This window comes from Falco cherrug, chromosome 15 (genome assembly GCF_023634085.1).
Source record: "Falco cherrug isolate bFalChe1 chromosome 15, bFalChe1.pri, whole genome shotgun sequence".
Taxonomy (NCBI): domain Eukaryota; kingdom Metazoa; phylum Chordata; class Aves; order Falconiformes; family Falconidae; genus Falco; species Falco cherrug.
In genome coordinates this window covers 23,913,135-23,933,080 of record NC_073711.1, presented here as the reverse complement: position 1 = coordinate 23,933,080, position 19,946 = coordinate 23,913,135, and positions in this window count along the sequence as shown.

Here is a 19,946-nt window from a genome sequence, read left to right as displayed (position 1 = left end):
GGTTTCTCTAAGGGACAATTTGCTCCCAGATGGAAACCCGAATTTGTTTCCTAACTGCACATCCTGTGCTAATCCTTACACAAGCAGCGCTTTCTTCAGTAAGAGTCTGCAGTCTGGCATTGTTGAGCTGACTTAAAAAAAAATTATTTCCTCAAGGTGATTGTCAAAAGCTTAGATTTCTATAAACATCTGGCAAATTTCACAGTCATTATATGCTACCTGCCACTGGATGCTCTTGTTTTAATATGAGCTCTATTAAAATTTCCATATGTTTGTAATACAACAGCCTTTGATTCACCAACAATTTTGGGGGGATGATAACAGCCAAATAAAATATCTTGTTTAGGACCTTCTCTTTGCTGTGAGTTTTGCGTAACTTTCAACTTTTGAAAGGGGGATATTCCCTCTTACAAGGGGGTTAACAAGTAGGCATAGACTGCTCCTCCGACAGTCTCAAAACCATGACCAAAACAGGTCTGCATGTATTTTGACATCTTTCAGCATGAAAAGCCCTTTGTAAAAGGCAGAGCTGTGATTATGCAGATGAGGAGTCAGCCATGGACATGTGCCGGCTATAAATGCTGTTTCACTCCCATGCATTTCATTGCAGCTCCATGCAGTAAATAGTTGGTCTCAGCAGCACTTCTCTTCGCCTGGGTGCCTCAGTCAGACAGGAGCATGGCACATCTAACTGGAATTTAATTCTTATTCTCCAGCAAACACTTCCATGAACAGAAGCACATCCTGATTTCTCACGCATTCCTCCCAAGTGCTCCTGCCAGGATCTTCAGCCATCTCATGGGTCCCCTTCCCCATGCTGGGGACCTCGCTCTCCCCCTCACCTGCCACCAAGCAAACAGGGCAGGACACGCACACTGCTGAGGCTGCTCCACCTCTGTCACACTTCTTTGAAACTGGTTAATGAAATCATGCTTGTTTGAAAGGAACTGCTTGGTAACAACACACACAGTGTGGTCATGCAAGACCTGGTCTCAGAGCAAAGCTGGAAGTATGATAGCAAAGTTTCAGACAGGTAACCCAGTTACTGAAGTTGCCACATCAATTTCCAGCTCCACAACCTACTGAAAAAAGCAATATGCCAAATACAGAGCACCCTACATCTACATTAAAATAACCCTTCAGTGTTAAAGTGTTAAAATTAAGCAACTATACCAAAAGAAAAGAATATATTGTTGTCATGTGTGAAAAGCTGTTTCTTATCTCTCTCCTTTTAAAGCAACGTCACAAGCAGAACAATGAACTCACAGCTGCAAATCATTTAACCAACTTTGAGCAGCCTCATGCAGTTCCAGGAGGGTCACAGGACTCCCTTCTTGAGGGGGGTCTGATGTATGTAAATACTTTGTCACTGAATACAGTGGTGTTAATACGGACACCAAACGATGAGGCTGAGTTCCACCCAGCATCACAGCCACAGCATTTTGTTCAGCTGTTTAGTTGTACTAGAGGGTGGCTCAGGCAGAGGAAGGACCGCTCCCTTTCTGCATGACCTTGATGCAAAACTCTTTTAGAAGGAGCTGATGTAGTGCAAATGCAGGAGTGCAAATGCAGTGGCGTGGAAGTAATTTCTGTAGGCTTTGCCTTGCTGATTCAAAGCTCACTTGGCACCTTATTTCCCAAAGGAATTTTTGTCTTAAATAAGCATGAAAATATAGCAGGTCCCATCTACATAAGAGGTTCCATGAAACCCAGAGCTGAGATACTAATAATTGATGACTGGTTCTAAGTTAGAGCCACCGAGAAGCACAACAGCCAGCACCGCTAAACAGAATGACAGCGAGTTTCAGGATGTTCCCAGTAATACTCCTGTACCTCCTACTAAAGAACTACATAAATAAAGTTTTCTTGTGGCGTGTTAGAGAGAAGGAAGCTGCTTGCTTCTTTTTCCCTGTTATCCCTACTTCAGAAAAATGTTTGTGTTATATTTTAACTTTTCCATTTAGTCCAAATGTTCTATTAGTTTTTAGGGTGGAGAAAAATCCCTGGAGCATCTCTGGGCTGCAAGTGACTGTGTGGGGATGAGAGTGGGTCCCTCTTGGGCACCCACCCACTGCCGTGTCAAGCATGTCAGAGCTGTGTGGCACTGAGAAAAAGCAAAAAGCATCAGAGAAAAGGAGGTAACAAAAATGTTGCTCCATGAAATCATACTTGTGCTTAAAGTGCACAGAGTCCAAAGGGGAGAAAAAACACTCTGAGGATCTAAGTGGCTTTGAGAACTCACTGTTAATGAAAATCACCCAAGATTCTTTTTATTCCTGTAGCTTCCTGCTCACGCTCAAGTCTTTGGTAGTAAATGCCTTTTGCTGCTTTTCCAGGAGCAAAGGGAATCAGTGTTCAACCTCAGAAGTCTTCACGGTGTGAGCATGTAGCTGCCTGCTGGCCAAGGCTCGGCTGTCCCGCGCTCCCAGCATCAGGGGGGTCTGGCTGCCCTTCTCCTGGCTATGGGGGGGATTCACAGTCTGCACCTACCCCACCTTGCAGCATCTGGGAGCACTCCGCTGCAACTGTAGGCGAGGATGAAAGATGCTTTTCAGACAGAAGGGCAAGTCCTGGAATAACTTTTACACCCCCAGCTTTGCAGCAGCTGGAAGTGCTCTCAGTGATGGGGGGGTGAGGACCCAACCACCAGCACCTGCTTCCACCTGCTTCCTCCCCACAGAGGTCATCAGGGCTGATAGCTGGCTCCAGCGCTGCCCTGGGGCCGGGGACTCTAAGGGCTGCAATAACACGGTGAAGGGGCACTGGTATCTGTGGGCCTGGCAGGTATGTTGCATGAGCTGCACTGGAAGCATTTCCATCAGCATGTGTCACTGGCCGTCACTCGCTCATGCGCTGCGAGGGGAAAGATGCGCACACAGGCATGCACTTGCCGTGGGTGCCTGTCCCAGGGCAGCCTGCTGGCCCATGCCCCCTGCCCTGAGAACCCCTTGGAAGGGCCGGTGAAAGGGCTGCCAGCATGCCGGCTGAAAGCAGCAGTGGTCCTGCCAGCTTCATCCCCAGGCTGCACGGATGCAGGTAACCTGTCACAATAGCTCTGCTGTGCAACTCACCAAGTGGTGCTGGAATTGTCCCCTCGAGACTGACGGGTGTTCAGTGGGGCATTGCTAACTTAGGTTAGACAGGGGTATGACTGACACGGCATTGCAGAGGCAGGAGAAGTCAACATAAACATCGAGTGCTACACCTGCCACCCGGCAGCCCACTGCCAGCTTCTGGGTGGCAGGTGTAGCCACCAGTAACTGTAACTGCCAGTAACTGGGTTACTGGCACAGATGCTCAAGAGCTTCCCCTGGTGCTACCCCCACCCAGGAGCTGTGGTCCTGCTGCTGCCTTCCCCTGGGCTGTCCGGTATGACAGCAGAAGCAGCCAGCAAGGGATGTCACAGGCTGGAAACAAGCCTGTCCTCCAAACCTGAGATGGGCAACTTGATTCATTTTTGAGCTGCTTTGGCAATGGAAAATAGGATGAAGACTATCAGACACACAACCCTCATTACACTGCTGGTTTTCAGCACTGCTGTAGCAGTATGAATGAAGAGGATTTTCTCAGAGAATCTGAAAAATCATATCAAAATACAATCGGAGACTTGAGAAATACAACACGTACTCGGGCACCTATTTGGAGCATTTTGGTCATCAACGATAGGAGATGAGATTATCAATATACAGTAAAGGATTATTTGTGTGAGTGCATGCATGTCCCTGGAAGTTCACCTGTGACTCAAGAAATCCAAGGTCCCAATAACCCAGCCAACCTTCCTTTTTGAGGGATGTGTCTCAGTTTAAATTTCTCGCTGCTAATTACAGACAGTGCTGTAATTCTGGTGCTTTGCCCTCTGCCTTGGCAGAGATCTGTTGGGCCTCAGACATAATATACATCTGAGGAGCTCTGTACCCATTAAAAGAGCACATTAAATAAGATAAGGTAGCCTGACCTTGAGTCCAAATGCAACCCAGCTGGGTAACTGCAGTCAGTCCTGAGTTCCCAGAAGTGAGAGCACAGATCAGCGGAGGAAGCGGAGCAATTGTGTTCAGAACAGTTCACTGACAGATCCTAACCAGCCCGCCTGGCAGAGGGGACTTTGGCAGAGGCTTTTGTGCTCACCACCATAGAAAACAATCAATAGAAAAGCTTAACTTCCTGGACTTATGCTGAATACCAACTCTGCAAAAGAGTACCTCATTATTATCATACTTTTTACAAGGAAGTGGTGGGCAGAGGAAATGTGACTCACTACAAACACTGGGATAAAAGGCACTGTGCAAACGAACAAATAAAGCACTTGCAAGTAGGCTCCGCTGAGCGCCACTATCACATCCCTGTTGAGTCTCAGGACATTTCAGGATCCACTCCAAAAGTTCTTCATTATTCATATGACTAAAAATAGGTCTTGACGGCTATATCGCAATGGTCAGCCAAAGCAGTGTATCAAATACCACTGATACACTGAACTTGAAATTTTGAACTCTTCCAAAAAAGACAAGGGAGGTGACAGATTTCCGGGGAAGTTGAACCAAATGTTGACGGTATCCATTTTTGTACTCTGACATAAAGTCTCTCCTTTCCAGGTTATGATTTGTTAATAACAATATTGCACCTAAATATACACAAAGCCCATGACTGGAAAACACTTGCCCTGGGGAAGTTAAAACAAACAGATGAATGCCACAGACATTTTTCCCTGTCATTAACACATCTTCCAGAGTTTCAGCACCACTCTGAAGGCTGTTTTGAACAATGAGCCTTCTTTTTTCTCCATTTCTCCTCATGAGTGGGCACCCTGTCTTTTGTCTGCTCTTCTGAGTCCTCTACATTAGTCTCAACATCACAAAACTTGGTGGTTTTTATATGGAAAGTGCAATGCATGTGAGGTTGCTTTCCATCAGCTGACAGAAGAAAGGATGCTAAGATCAGAGTGCTATGAAGAAAGTATCAGAACAAGGGGTATTGGCTTAGTCTGGTAAGAATGATTTTAAAAATGACAACTATAAAAAGTCTGTGGAGGAATAAAAAGGTAGAGTGATGTACATGTTTGTCATAGGAGTGAATGAACAATGTTGAGATACGGAGGTTGGACTAATTTGGGAGGACCAGAATGAAGAGAAAGAGCATGTGGCTGCCTGGGAAGGTGGGAGAAGGAGGCTTGTATGCCTTGTTCCAGCTTTTCTTCCCTGGCACTAGTTGTCCTGGGGAAGACCTTTTCCCACGTGTGAAATGATGGTGGTAGTGCTTGTTTTCACAGTGCTTTGTGGAGAGAAGACCGTAGGTAGCAGCTTCTCTTGGTAGCAGAGGAAAATTAAACAACAGTGTTGTGAGGCCAAGGCTGGCTGTTGCCTTTTGACATCTCTAATTTGAGCAAAAAGCTGAGGATGCTGCTGAGGGGAATCAGACCATGCTGAGGGCTGTGGGACCTGCAGCCTCTTCCCATCGCCCCAGTCCGCAGCAGCAGGTGGGCAGATGCCTTTCAGGAGAGCGCTGCCCATGTCTGGCCCCCTGGGTTGGTGCTGGCAGAACCCCCGAGCCACTTCCCCTCCCTCTCCAGGTCGGCAGAGCTGTCACCATCTGCAGTCACGTGCCTTCCGAAAGCCTGCTCCAGAGGGACCGGGCATTGAGGGCTGCTCCAAGAGCCAGGGCTGCTCTGCCCATCTCCTGCCTCGCTGCAGGATGGCTGCCTGGGCACAGCCAGCCTGCCGCTTGTGCAGATTTATTTTAGAAAAAAAGTATGAGTGCAGGATGGGGGAAAGAACTGAAGACAAGAGCTGCCATAAGTCTCTGCACAGGCCACAGCAGAGAGAGGGAAACTGAGGCACAGGACCCAGCCACTGCTGGGCACACCACACAGGGAGCTGTGCCAGCTCCCACGCAAAAACTTTGCTCGCTTCCTCACCTCCCTACCACATCCATCCAAATTCCGTTTCTCATCCCTGTTCCAGCATCTGAAAGCTGAAGACAGAAAATTCAGCCAGCTCTTTCTATCGAGTGCTTTGGTAAAGCTTTTCTGAAGGAGCAGGGCAGAGCTCAGACCCGCTCCTCACTAACACCTACTCACCTTTGGTACTGTGAGTAATTAATATTTCCAGGAGTTCTGTGAATGCTCTAAGTGATGAACACTGCTATTACTTGCCATGAACTTCTCTCTCTCCTCTTTCTTCTGCCTTAATCATCTGCTGTGTTTAGCAAGGAGGCTCGTCCCGGGGCGTTAGCGCCTCGGCACAGCAGCCTGTGCGGAGCAAGGCACGGCCCGGTGCCTGCGGAAAGGTGGCAGAATCAGACCATAAATAAATTACTGTAAATCACCACTTGCTTCCACCGTTTCAGGAAAGGAACAAAACATCTCCGTGGCTGTGAGGCTGAATTCACAGCTGTAGCCTCTTGCACGGCAGCTAAGCCCAGGCCACAGCAGGGTTTTCTGGAGCTGTACGTGCGCTGCGGCACGGCAGGTGAGCCCGGTGGGAGCGGGCAGAGCCCACCTGCCCGGGGCATCGCCTCGCTGCTGGCCGCCCAGCAGCCCACACCTGCCGTGCTGACTGCGCAGCACATCATGCAGTGAATACCCACAGCTGGTGGCTGCATTACCACCTACACCATAGTGCCCTATTTTAGGCACCTCCAGTGTATTTTTTGAGTTTCCAGATGTGGAATCAGGCCTTTCTGCTAATCTTTTGGGAGAGTGCTTCCCTCTTGTTCCATGAACACAAGTGGGAAAAAGGCTTCATCATTTCATTTTGATTGAAAAGCTACAAAGCTTTCAACTAAAGTGCACTGTAAAAGCAAAACACACATTCTCATTATGTATTTCTTCTGTTTTTCTCCTTTTTTTCTTTTAGATAGAAATAAAAATCAGAAGCATTATTAAAAATGCTTTGAATCCCACCATCATCTCAAGTTGGAATGACACTCCTGACAGCTGCTTTACTGCACATTGCCAGCTCCTGCTTTCAAGAATTATATAATTTACAATGTTTGTACTTACTCAGGAAGGTCATAAAGAAGTTAGAAGTTGATAAATTCAGGAAAATATCAGCCAGACGAGATTATTCACAGCCACTTACCCAGGCTGTACTCCTTGTGTTTGGAGAGATGCTCGAAGGCTAAAGCCAGGGCTTTGCAGGAAGGAACAAATTCACACAAATCCCAGAATCATTGCTCTTCTCCTCTCTCCTACACTCTGAGGAGTTTAAGTGGAGTTCTGGTGAGAGGTCGCCCCTGAAGATTTTTGTTCTGTATTAGTTGAAGCTGGTGAGAGTGCCCTATATGGCTCCTCTTTGGAGGTGGTGGAATCACTGTTCCTAGAAGTATGTAAAAAATACACAGATGTGGTGCTTAGGGACACAGTTTAATGATGGTCTTGGCAATGCTGGGTTAATGGTTGGACCTGATGATCTCAAAGGTCTTTTCCAACCTACATGATTCTGTGATTCTGTATCATATAATGTATAGAAATGTATAGAAACTCCTCCTGGGATTTAGTAGGCTTAACTGTGCATCTATCCTGGAGAAAGCAGAGCACTGTTACTGTCAGGATGGATGACAATGGATGAGATGGCTAATGCAATGGGTGAGAGGGCTCATTGCTTTAAAAAATTAGGACAGTATAAACACGCATTTAGGTTACAAATGCTGGCAGTGGATGGGGGTGTCACCAGAGATTGTGGATGCTGTTAAGTAATGTGAGTTTTAAAAGGAATCAAAGTTTATGGAAGACAATGACCCTGTCAGGTGTTGTCAGGTGTCAGGCCATCCCTGTCAGATGTTGGCTGTTGCGTCCCCTGAGCAAGCTGCAGCTCATCGCCTCATCACCCAGGGCTGACTTCTAGGACCTTGCTCCCCACAGCTCCTTTGGCTCTGGTTCCTCAGCAGACTGCTCTTTTCCTGCTGTTCTGGTCAGATAGCTGGATCCATTGCATCCAGCTCCCAGAGAAGGGTAAGCTCATTGCCACAAAGTGGCTTATTCTGTTGAGTTTTGTCATGTTTTTGTCTATTCTCCAATTTCCTGAGTAGGTCTCTTGCCCTGTAGGATGGATACTGATGGGCTTGCCTTAAGAAACTTAAGAGAGTAGATACTAAGATGTTTAGTGAGATTCCTCTGTGTCTTGTCACGATACATAGTAAGGGTATGTACATACCAAAAGGTATTTTGGGGAAATGTCCTTGATTTAGAAGGAGCTGGGCACTGTGAAGTGTAAATCCAGGTACAGAAATTCAAGGGCTGTTTGCATTCCCCCACGTGTCCAAGAAGAGGTTTCAGATGTATTTGGGGGACCTCCTCTTAGGATTAGAGGTGTGCTTTAGTTTCTTGCTCTCTGCAGAGAATTGCTGGCTTCCCCCAGGGATTACTGCTAGGGCTGGAAGCTGACAAAACTCTGCTTCACTTGTGGTTCCTATTTTGAACAGAAAAAAAAACTTAAATCTTGCCCCAGAATACCTGTTGTCTCCTGGAAGATATTTTCAACCTATATTTTAGCTTCCACTGTTTTGGTTCTAGACAGTGAGCTCTGTCACCATTGTGATTACAGTTTTGCCTTTCTTTAATTTGCTGGAGCTGACTGAGCTTTCGGGCAGCAGTTACCAAAGCAAGGTACCTAACAACATGCATTTTGTGGTATTTTCAGTCTAGGAAGCTCTCATGAAATGCTAATGTTCCTGGTAATTAGTGTGTGTGTGTGTATAAATGTTGATTCAATTTTCTTTGTGATCTGAGATTTTTAGATGAACTAAATAATCTTGTTCTTTCCTATGATAACAAATGTCTGTCTATTAAAATGCTTTTTGTCCTTGTTACCATGCTGCCTTTGTGTCTAGCTGAAGAGACAATCACCCCTTGTGTCTTTTTGGCCTTTCCAGGTCCTGCACAGCAGGAGGTTCCCCCTTCCCAGTAAAGCCCCATCACGTTTGTGTCGGGCTCCAGTACCGCTGCTTGCCCAGCCCTCACACAGCTGTGCTAGCTGTGCTGCCGCCCGCGGATGTGCAGGGCAGACACCTAGAGCTGTACCCTGCCCAGGGCTCCGGGCAGCTCTGGGGGGCAGGGGGGCGACCCTGACCTGGGGGGCATCCGATAGCTCTGCCATACATCAGGTGGCTGGAGGAGCTTGCACCGATGCTATCATCCTCTTGCTTGGGGCTGTTGCTACCGTCCAGCTGGCGGGCTTCATCCTGGGCTGTCGGCTGCTTGAAAATCTGGCATTTAAAATGCAGAAAGCTCTGGTTTTCTTCCCTGTGTGAAGATGTATTGGTTTTTGGTTTTGGTTTTGTTTTTTTTTTTAAAAAAGTGTTAAACTTTAGCATTTATTTTTAAAGAAAGTGTAAATTGCTTCAAATCTGAAGCATGAAAGCTTTCCTCTTTCTTCTGAAAACAGTTTTCTCAAGCAACTGTTTCTGCTATTTCTAGAAATAAGTGAAAAACAAACTTCTGCTTCTAGGTAAAGAAAAATTCTAACTGTAAAATTTTTTTGTTTGCTTGATTCTAAGATAGGCAAAGAAGTCACAACAGAAAAAAAAAAAAAAACCAGCCCACCAGGACACTGTTTTTAAAAGAAAGCCTTTAATGGTCCCCTTTGGGTTATTAATTCACCTGCTGCCTGGGAACTGAGGGGCTGTTGGGTGCATGAGGATGGGCCAGGAGGTGCTGCAGGGAGCGGGGCACAGGGCAGCAGGGTGTCCCTGGCTGTGTCCTGCTGGGCTGGAGCTGATTGTCACCTGTAACCACTGTGTGGGCAAAAGGAGGCATCCCAGGGGCTTCTGCTGGTCCACTGCTGGAGGCTTTTTGCCAGTTTCCCAAAAATCCCTGGGATAATTCTGAGATACTGTGAGTTAAGGAAGCAGATGAAAGAGATAAGAGTACATGTAGCCAGTATGACATCTGTTGGTCACACTACTTCCAAAATATTTTATGAAACATGCTAGTTTCACAGGAGATTCAGCCAGCAAAAGGAGTTGCCAATTGCCATGGGAAAACCAGATTTATTTTTTTAGCTTAAAATACAAACTACACTATTAATCTTCAACTGAAAAAATCCTGGGTGAAAAGTATTTTCCAACAGCAACTTTAAAAAATAATACTATTTTAGAATATTTTCATATTGCAGACAACTCACTTATGCTTATGAATTATTTCTTTGTATGGGAGTCTTCTGCTGTTCTTGGCAAAAACTTATTTGTGTATTCCTTTCACTAGGACACAGACATCAAAGAGGGTGAACAAAAAGGAGCCATTATTTTCCTCCTTGTCCTCAGCCTGATTATCTGCACTTAGGCTTCCTTCCAGGTCTCTGTGGTTTGGACCCACCTGTAGGCTCATGTCACCGACCTCATCAATCTTAGTTTAAAGGCTTCCTCACTAAGTTAGCAAGTCCATGATGAAAGAAACTCTTCCCTCCGCTTCAGGTGGGCCTTGTTCCTGCTCAGCAATCCTCTTCAGCTGGAAAATTGCTTCCTTCAGGGCTGCCTGCACAACCAGGCAGGCACTTCCCCGCTTTCCGCACCATGACTTGGCTTTATTAATTTTAAAGCATTCAGACTTGATTTTAATGCCTTTGCTAATGAGCCTGACAACAGTGTGATCATCTCCTTTCGGGAGCACTTGGTAATGTAAGCCACAGAAAAAAAATGCAGAAACAATGGGAAGGAAGAATTGTAAAACTAATGGTGGTGGTGTGCTAGGTCTGGTGAAGCTCATGGGAGGATCCCCATGGCCTCTTATTACTTGATTTTTAAAGCGTGTTGAACAAATTTCAATCAGGTCTGATCAGGGCTTTAAAAATCCTTATGAAAACTTTTCCTGGGCCTCTGTGATCAGGGAAGAGGATTCGCCTTCTCATGACGTGAGGGTTGGTAGGCATCATGTGCTTCACTTTGACCAAGGCGTGCTAAAGTAATTCCCTCGGTGAACATGCTTTGGGCCCTTTCCAGGGAGAGATGCTGCAGCAGTATCTCGCCACCATGTAAAATTTAGAACAGAAATCTTTTTACTGCTGATAATCGGTGGTGGAAGATAAGCCAGGTGGAGATTTACCTTCTCTTGTCAGCATGTTTTACTGATGGTTAAATTCTAATCTGAAGAAGTTAATAGTTTGAAGAACAGTAAGTGGTGCCAGGGCCACTGTTGTCCATGGGGTCCTCAAACTTCTGAGCAAATGGGCAAGCCTACAAGACCAGCACTGACTATGACTCTCTTAAATCTTGTGTAGCTCCTCAAATAACCAATGTCCAAACAAGATTCCAGTATAGGAAGGGATCTCAGTAGAGAAGAATGTGTTCAAGAAGTTTGTAGAGACTCCTGGGAAGGCAGAAAAAGGGGTTTCTGGAAAGATGGGTTTCACCTGGAAGAGTTAGTTTCAAACACTGTTCCAAATAAGCATATGCTTTAGCTTGTCTGAGCTAAGGTGGCATTAGGGTGGCAGGGAGCCTGTGAGGAATAAATAGAAATGATGCTGTGAGCATGTAATCAGCTACAAGCCATCAGCATTCCTCTGCTACCACATCACACCGAGAGCAGAGCATCTGGATAGTGTCATTCTTGGAAACGCCTAGCATCTACCAGACCATTGCTTTGTAAGCCCAGTTAAACTAGGGGTGAGCCCCTCCCCATGATCTGAATCAAGTATGAAGCAACATCAGTCTTCTGTCCCACAGTGTCAGAGAGTAAGCTTTCCCGATCTTTGCCCTTGAAAATGTGAGTGTGTACACATACGTATATATGTATGTCTATATAACTATACAAGGCTCACTTGAAATATAATCCCTCTCACCCATACTGAATGTGAAGGGCTGACCTTTTCCATCTTCACAGAAACTACTGGAATCAGACCACAAATAAATTTGATCTGAGATCTTGGGGGATTGGATCACATCTTGGCAGCTGTTGCAGTTACCACCCTTCCATGATGCCTTGCGAGTCAGAATAAATATGCGCTGAACAGATACTTCTGGGATTTTTTTTCTGCTCAGCCATATCCAGAGGCTCTTCACCAGTATCACTGAGTTTTCTTCAGGGATAATCACAGATTCTCTCAGTTTCTAGAAATATGAAATCCAAACTATGTGCAAGGAACTTGTTCCTCAGCAGCTTCAGCTGCTGTTATGATCTGTTTAACTGGTATTGCCTCTCAGTAAATCGCAGCTTGTTGGGAATGAGAGAGGTACAGACCCACGGCCAAACTGAGGAGCTCACTGAAGTAGTGGAAGAGTTAAATACTTGTGAGACCGCAACAGTCAATACAGACAAGCATAACTCGTATGAAAACTTGGAGGGTGTGTGGCAATTGGTAAGATACTTTCAGATGAGGCAACAAGACCCTCCTGAGCCCAGGCTCTGAACTGCTTGTGTTTTGGCACAGGACCTTTCCCACCTGTTTTGTGGTTGGTGTCCCGTCCACGTTCCCCCCCCGCCCCCCAGCCAGGCAAAACTTTGAAGACTGGCACAGGTTAAGTTGTTTTCTAATATTTTTAGGTCTAGAAGTCTCACAGGTGCTTGTGTGCTTTTTCCAGTCCTTCCCATCACTTGAGGTAACTTTCCCATAACAACACGTACTTCCCCATGTGTCTAGTGGGACTATATCTTTTCTGTTTCCTTATCCCTCTTTCTTCTTTTCTGATGATTCTGAACTAGTCACCCCAGGAATGAAGCCACCAGGGGGAGGAGGGTGCAGTGTTCCTTTGCAGTGAGTAATGGGCAGCGTACTTGGAGCTGGAAAGTGAGATGACTCTTTAAAATAACATTCATCAAAGGGAAGAGCTTGTTGGTTGCTAATTTATGAGGGAGAGTCACTACCCTCCCTCTGTAGGCTGATAATCCGGAACTGACTCATTGACTAAAATTGTTTAAACTATGGTATTCCTGAAGTATTACATTTCAGATCAAGGCTTAAAGGGCCAGAAGCACAACTGGCTCACACCCTTCTGTGTGTGTCACCATCCATCTTGAGGAATAGTGCAGCAGCAGGAGCAATCCCCCAAAAAGCTCTAGCCATTGAAGGTGCCCCTCTGGTTGCTCCTAATAACTCTGTTTTCCCATAGAAGCCAATGTTTTGCAAAGAGGCAGTATGCTTAGGAGGCTGGTAATTCGGGTAGGACACAAAAGAGATTCTTCCCACCTGTATCTTCTGAGGGGCTTGGTCAGGCAAGCTCTCACAGGGCATGCCAGACACAGGCAGAATTGGAGTGATCCTCAGAGCTATGCTTGTCCTGAAACTGTGCAATTAAACCACTTGCCCAGCAAGGGGGAAGCCTTCTTCCTCCATGGGAAAGCCTCCAGGGCTGGAGGTGGCTTTCGCCAGCATGCCTCCCCTCCTTGGAGAACACCCTTGCCTCCAGCAGACACCCACATGGGAAGACTGTTTGAAACAGGCCTTGTTCTGGGAAGCTGTTCTACTTCATATCTGTGTGGAAGTTAAAAATCTTCTAAAAAAAAAAAAAAAAAAAAAAAAAACAACTAGTTACTCTGCAGTTGATTAGAGAACTAATCAACTCCTTTTTTTCACCATGATCACCTAAGTAGGAAGAGATGTACCAGCTGCAAGCTGGTGGGGCTGAGCGGACATTTGTGGCCCCATGAGCAGCCTTGTGGAGAAGTCTTGTTAATTGTGCTCAGCCTTCAGCACTCAATCAACTAACATGTGTGTTATGGTAGAGGGGTGGTTTTTTTGGTGGTAAAGTCATATATCTTGGGCTATAAAAGACTTTTTTTTAATGGACGCATTTCTTGGAAAGCTTAACACGTACCCAAAAGACCAGGAAAAATGCAGACAAGAAATATAATCCCCTCCAAAATAAAACAAGAGAGAAACAGAAAAGGAAAATTAGGTGTACAGACAGATAACTTTCCCTTCTCTCAAGTCCCAAATATCTGAGGCATTTTTAACAGAAAAGTGTGTCCCCTAAACTGTTCTGAGTGCTCTGCTTTATCTTTTGGCTACATTTGAGGAGTACATAATCGTCTCTGTGTGTGAGCAACAATTTTCTTTACAAATAGTTTTTCATAGTAATTACAATTCACTGATTGAGCTTATCCAGGACTTCAAAAATATTTTTCCTGACGCCTCCCCAAGCTGAGATGTAGTTTTTGGCAATCCGTGTTTCTGCCAGCTGAGATATGAGTTTCCAGGACATGTAGCCTTAAAAAAGGATGCCCAGCGACTGCTGAGGAGAGCACTTGTTTTGTTCCAGTGTCAAGTATTGTTGGCACATTTGCTGTGGCTCAGCCCTGTGACAGCTGGGAACCAGCTAACTGCTCCTGTGTGTCAAATGTGTCACCCGGCAAAAATAAAAAACAGCTGAGAAAGCCCTGCCTTCTGGGAAACCAGAGAGACTGTCTTGCATGTCTGAGCTGTGACTGTGTCAGGGAGCAGCATTACCTCTTCACCTTGGTGTGATGCATGGGGTTTGTACCATGTGCTCCCACTGGCACGGCAGAGCTGCGCAGTGGCAGCAGTGGCCGGGCTGTCCAGTGCTGCTTCGGGGGATGGAAGGACCACGTTCTTGCCATGAAGGGGCATGGCATCATCTTCAGGCTGAAGAAAAGGGGCACTGAATGCAGGAACTTTGAAGGCACATTGTTGCTGGTCTGCTGGATAGAAGAGGAGGGAAGGTAGACTGTCCATGTTGTTCTAATGCCTGGGCAACCCTGGTATTTATTAAAAAGTTTGTGGACTAAACCAGAAGAGAATATGTAAGCAAAGCGTGATGTAGGTCTCTGTACTGGCTACACAAAAAAGGATGCCTGGCATTCGGGATGCTGAGAGGGATGCTTCAGAGGTGGCACCTTTGAGCTCTTACTCCCATGTGAATGCTAATTCTCCCTCATGCCTCTGTACTGACTACCCAAAAAAGGATGCCTGGCATTCGGGATGCTGAGAGGGATGCTTTAGAGATGGACCTTTGAGCTCTTACTCCCATGTGAATGCTAATTCTCCCTCATGCCCTCAGCAAATCACTTGATTTCTCCACTCTCTCCTTTCCACAAAATGAGCTTAATGATAGCAATTTCTGTACTTCACAGGAGGGCTGAGTATGAATTAATATTTGCCAAATAATGAGATATAAAAGACATGGTGTTAATGCGGAATGAAATTGCTGCAGAGGAAATGCAGTTTTAAAACTGTTGGGATCTCAGGACTGAAATAGCTGGGCACGGTGGGTCTAGACTGAGGAAATAGAGTTAATGTCAAAAAGACTTGGGAGTTCATGTGATCTGGACTGGAATGCCTGTGGCTGATGTCATGGGATTGTGGGGTTTAAGGAGCAGGGCACTGGTTTTCTGCAGAGTACAAAGTGCTGCATCTGTCCCCGGAAATGAAGGGGAGACCCCAGGTTAACACCAAGGACCTTAGCAAGGGGGGGTTTTGTCTTCCTTTTTGTATTGGCAAGTTAACATTAAGCATCAGGATTTTAAGATACATGTTCATAGCAGCAGTCCAAAGTGATCTCCCTTGCTTTCTACCCTCCAGCTAACATGGAAAGCCTGGTCCAACGTTTATCCCCATACCACTGCCAGAACAAGGAATATGAAAGGAATTCGTACTGTTGGACTAGAGTCCACATTCGTCAATAATGCCAACATAGTTCCTGAATTAGTCTATTACTAATAATCTATTTTCACCATAATTGGGAAGACAAGAACTTCTGGCAGGCAGCACATGAGACGTGCAGGAGAAAATGATTAAAACGGAGCCAAAAATATCACCATACTAGAGTCATGAGTCAGATCCTGACCTTCCAAATAAGCACCAACGAGACTGAGCTCATGTGGACAGGATCCCAGTGATCCAGGTGAGAGTAGCAGGACAGCTCAGCATGGCCAGCTTTTAATGGGAGGAAACTGGAAATGTCCCAGGGGAACATCAACGTCTAAAGGGCATGAGGAAATTCAGATGTGTGTGTCTTCTGTGGTATTCCTAAGGGAAAGGGTTGCCCCACATTGAGCTTCACTGTTTTACATGGCAGTACTCCTGAGGAGCTGCTTGTAAAAAACATGTGTCCCCTGGCTAATGTGATTATAAACAGTAACAAATTCCAGCTTCCTCTTGATTAGCATTTTTAAAACCCTTTAAGCTTCCGTAAAGTCACATTTGCTCAGGAAAGAGGACTACTATAAACTCACTGCTTACAAAATCCACAATTCTTTGTGAAATGATATGACTGCAAGAGGTACAATTTCAAAGAAAAGTGCCTGCTGTCAGACTTGCTATGAGACTCAAAAGCTGGCTTGGATACTCCTGCAGGGCTGGGGGATAGGCTCTGTGTCGTGGGTTTTGAAATGCCAAGCTGCTTCTGTGCCTTGGGACAAGCTTGGGAGCCACCGGTGCCCTGTGCTGCCCCTGCACCCCTGTATATTGGGAGCCACTGGTGCCCCGTGTTGCCCCGGTGCCCCCATATGTGGAGCAGCACACTTGTCCATGCCCCAAGAATGCCAGCAGTGGACAAAGTCCAGGGATGCTGAGAGCAGGACCTGGCCGAGCGGCCGGGGATCCTGCTGTGGGGTATGGCTGGGAGACAGGCCTCTAATGCATGGCTGGTTTGTCACTTAGGAGCGCTTGTCCCCAGCTTTGCAGGGCAAGACCTGCCTGGGTGGCAGGAGGGCTCTGCCCCTTCCCCAGTGCATCCTTCCCCAGTGCCATGGGCTGCCCTGTGTCCAGGGACGTGTAGCAGAAACATGCCAAGGCAAGAGACACAACTGATAGGAACAAAGTGCTGTCAGTGCCAGTGTGGGTTTCTTCCGAATTTTGGCTCTGGATCCAGACTTCCACTGAAGTCAGAACAAACCAGATCAGTTTACAGCTCAGGCCGTAGGGAGCACAGAGTCACCTGCTCCTCAGCAAGCAAAGGTGTAACCTAAGCTCAACTCTCAGCCCGCATTTGACTCAAACTTGTACCTCTCCTTTACCCCTGGTTTTGCTCCATGCCTGGTATCGCTGTGGGAGTGGGCAGGGGTGTGTGCTGGGGGACCCTGCTGTGCCTTCCCTGCAAGCACCCATGGGACACAGGTCTCACAGCTCAGGGCGATGCCGTGAGCTCTGCTCCTGGGGCTGCAGCAAACTGGGAACAAAACCGAGGCTTCCTAATCACTGAGCTGCTGACCTTACCCCTTGCACTACAGGGAAATGCTTGCTTTCACTCCATCGCTAATATAAGACACACAGCCTCTCACACCCAGTCACTGTGAGATAATCCATGGAGGCAGAGGGGGAAGCCCCACCTTTGCCTCAAGCAGGGATCCATGGGGGCCTTCTACACTGGGTGCAGGAGAGCACCCAGCTCCCGTGGAGGAGGCACCTCCCTTGGGGCTCCCTGCCTGCTGTGGCTCTGCCCAGCCCTTGGGCAGCCCTGGCTGGAGCAGAGGGCGAGAGCTTTCGTGCCGTGAGCTCTGCAGGGGTCTGTCCATCTCCCCTCGCCTTCCTGCTTCCCAGGGAGCTGGGCAGAAATCCGCCTGGCCTACGCATGCAAGGCCTGCAAAACCACAGAGGGCTGCCAGCAGAAAAGAAACACTTGTCAGCGTTCATTCGCTGTTAATAAAAATGTCTTTTTTTTAAGGTCACGGGCAGAGGAGTTGTCATGTCACATCCTGCTCTTTGTGCTTCCACAGCAACTCTTAACTTTCTAAACACAGAGCAGAGCAGCGACAGTGTCTCTGCCATAAATGATCTCTGTTCACCATCCCGGCTCTGCACCGGCAGCACCCAGCAGGCCCCGTTCCAGGAACGGGAGCGTATGGGACAGCAGCGCACGATAACCTGACACGGTGGCTTCCAGGCGATCCTCCATGCTTTGCTCCTCTGAGGCTGCCGGAGATGCTGCCTGTGCACCTCAGCAGAGCCTGCAAGGTCTAATCAAAAGCTGGTAGACTGAATGAATAATTAGAAATTTGTCTCGATATTTGGCTCCCAAGTCCAGAGTCACTTTGCCTTCCTTTGGGTCTATGGGTGTTTGGCTGTGGATGTTTCGTGGGATCATGGGCACAATTTTCTCCCCCACTAGAACAAATTGCTCAGCCAGATAAAACAAGCAAGAGATACTCATCGTTCTGATTCATAAGGAAACAATTTCCCTTCTATTTTATAGCACCATACCAGCAGGAAACTGCAGGGTGATTTGCCAGAGGGCCACAGGACATGAGAATAGGTACAGATTATCCAGTGTTTCCTGGGTGTCTGATAATTCCTTCACAGCCTTAAAATCTGTGAACAGGTTTATGCTGCACAATATGGGGTGGAATAAAGAGATTAATCATTGCCTTTAGTAAGCTTCAATACCAGGAGGAGCATAAATAAAGCAGCCTGGAGCTCAGGAGTCTAATGTACATCACTGGAAAATGGTATATGAAGGGAGGCAGATCCCCATGGTGCTCCCGGCAATGCTGGGGTTTGTGCTTGAGCTGTTGGGTGTTTAATAAACCTTCCCCGTGGGGTGGCAGCGTGAGGGCTGGCTGTGCTTGGCAGGTGTTTCTGGATTCCTCCTGGTCAGCATCCGCACCTTGCAAGCAGCTCTGCTTTTCGCAGAGATGCAGCCAAAGTTTCAGTTCCCAGATCACGAAGCACTTAAGAGTTTCAGCAGGAGTTTAGATTTCCCTTTGCAACGACGAGCCTTATTTGCTACCCACAGTGGTATAATTGCCTGTTCCTGCCTACTTTTCAAAGTCATGAAGTGACTTTCTCCCTCCTGTGAATCTTGCCATAATACCTCTCTCCTCCACTGTCGGTAAGGCTGTTTCGCAACTCTCGCCTCTCTGAGCACAGCCATAGACCTGTGAGAATTCAAGGGCATCAGATCATCCTGTGGCCACTGAAACTGACCTTTTTGCCTTTGCTAGCCTCACTCGTTTGGCCAGTAAATGATCTGCAATGCCCAGAAAGGTGCTATTTCGTGATGCTTGGAAATGCTGACTCAGACCTCATACAAATTCAGCGCTTCATGGTTTACCCCAGGTTCCCTGTGGCAAGGAAGAAGCTCCCCAGCTTCTGGGACCTGTGCTTTGCCTTGAGCCTCTCCTTCAGGCTTTGCACAGCAGCCACTCACATAAGCCTGTTCAGTTCAGGAGAAAAAAGACAGAAGGTTCTCTAACCAGAGAGTGCAATTTTGCTTTCTCTCAGAATTAAGTAGACTGTAAACTGCTTCTTTGCTTAACAGCTTCCAACTGTCTTTTTGCCCTTCATCTGTACTCATTATTCTTTCTCCGGGCTGCTGCGTGGCCGGCAGCGGCGATGCACTGAGTTAGATCATCCATTTCTTGATTTCTCCTGCGTCAGGACCACACTATTTTGAGCGGAGGGCAGCGGAACATTGTGGTTTGGTCAGATGACAGGAGATAACGCAGGGCGGGACGGCAGAGAACTATTGGAGGGGAGAGGAGTTATTTAGACATCACCAAAAGAGCAAAATGAAAGACATCTGCTCTCTAATTGAGTAACTCAATATTAAAAATGTTGATCTGTGTTAAAAAAAAAAATAATCAGTATGATTGCCCGTTGGTATTTCTTTCCTTGTTTCTGTGATGATCTCACATCAGTAGTGAAATAGCCTGCAAACAGAGGTACATCTTTAACAGTTTGTTGCAATCCACTGCCTGCAGCCCTAAAAGACAATTAATTATCAGAAAATACCCTTCTTTCCACACCCTTTAAAGGAAATAATATATAGACTGCAACCTCAAAAAGCATCTTGATGAATACACATATTAGCTCATCTGCAGTTATCTTTACTTTTTTTTTTTGATGTTATGGTCATCAATTTCTGTGTGCAGTTTTAAATGCTGAAGAGAGAATTAAGAGCAAATCATGTGCTCAGATGTGGAAAAATAAAAACGTGGGGACTGGGTTATGTTAGAGGCATGAAGGAAAGGAGGCTGAGCTTGAAGGAAAGGACCAAAGGAGCAGCAGTACACCCCATCCCCAGCGAGGGTTCCTTCTCCCTCCCCGCATCCCATCCCCATTTGG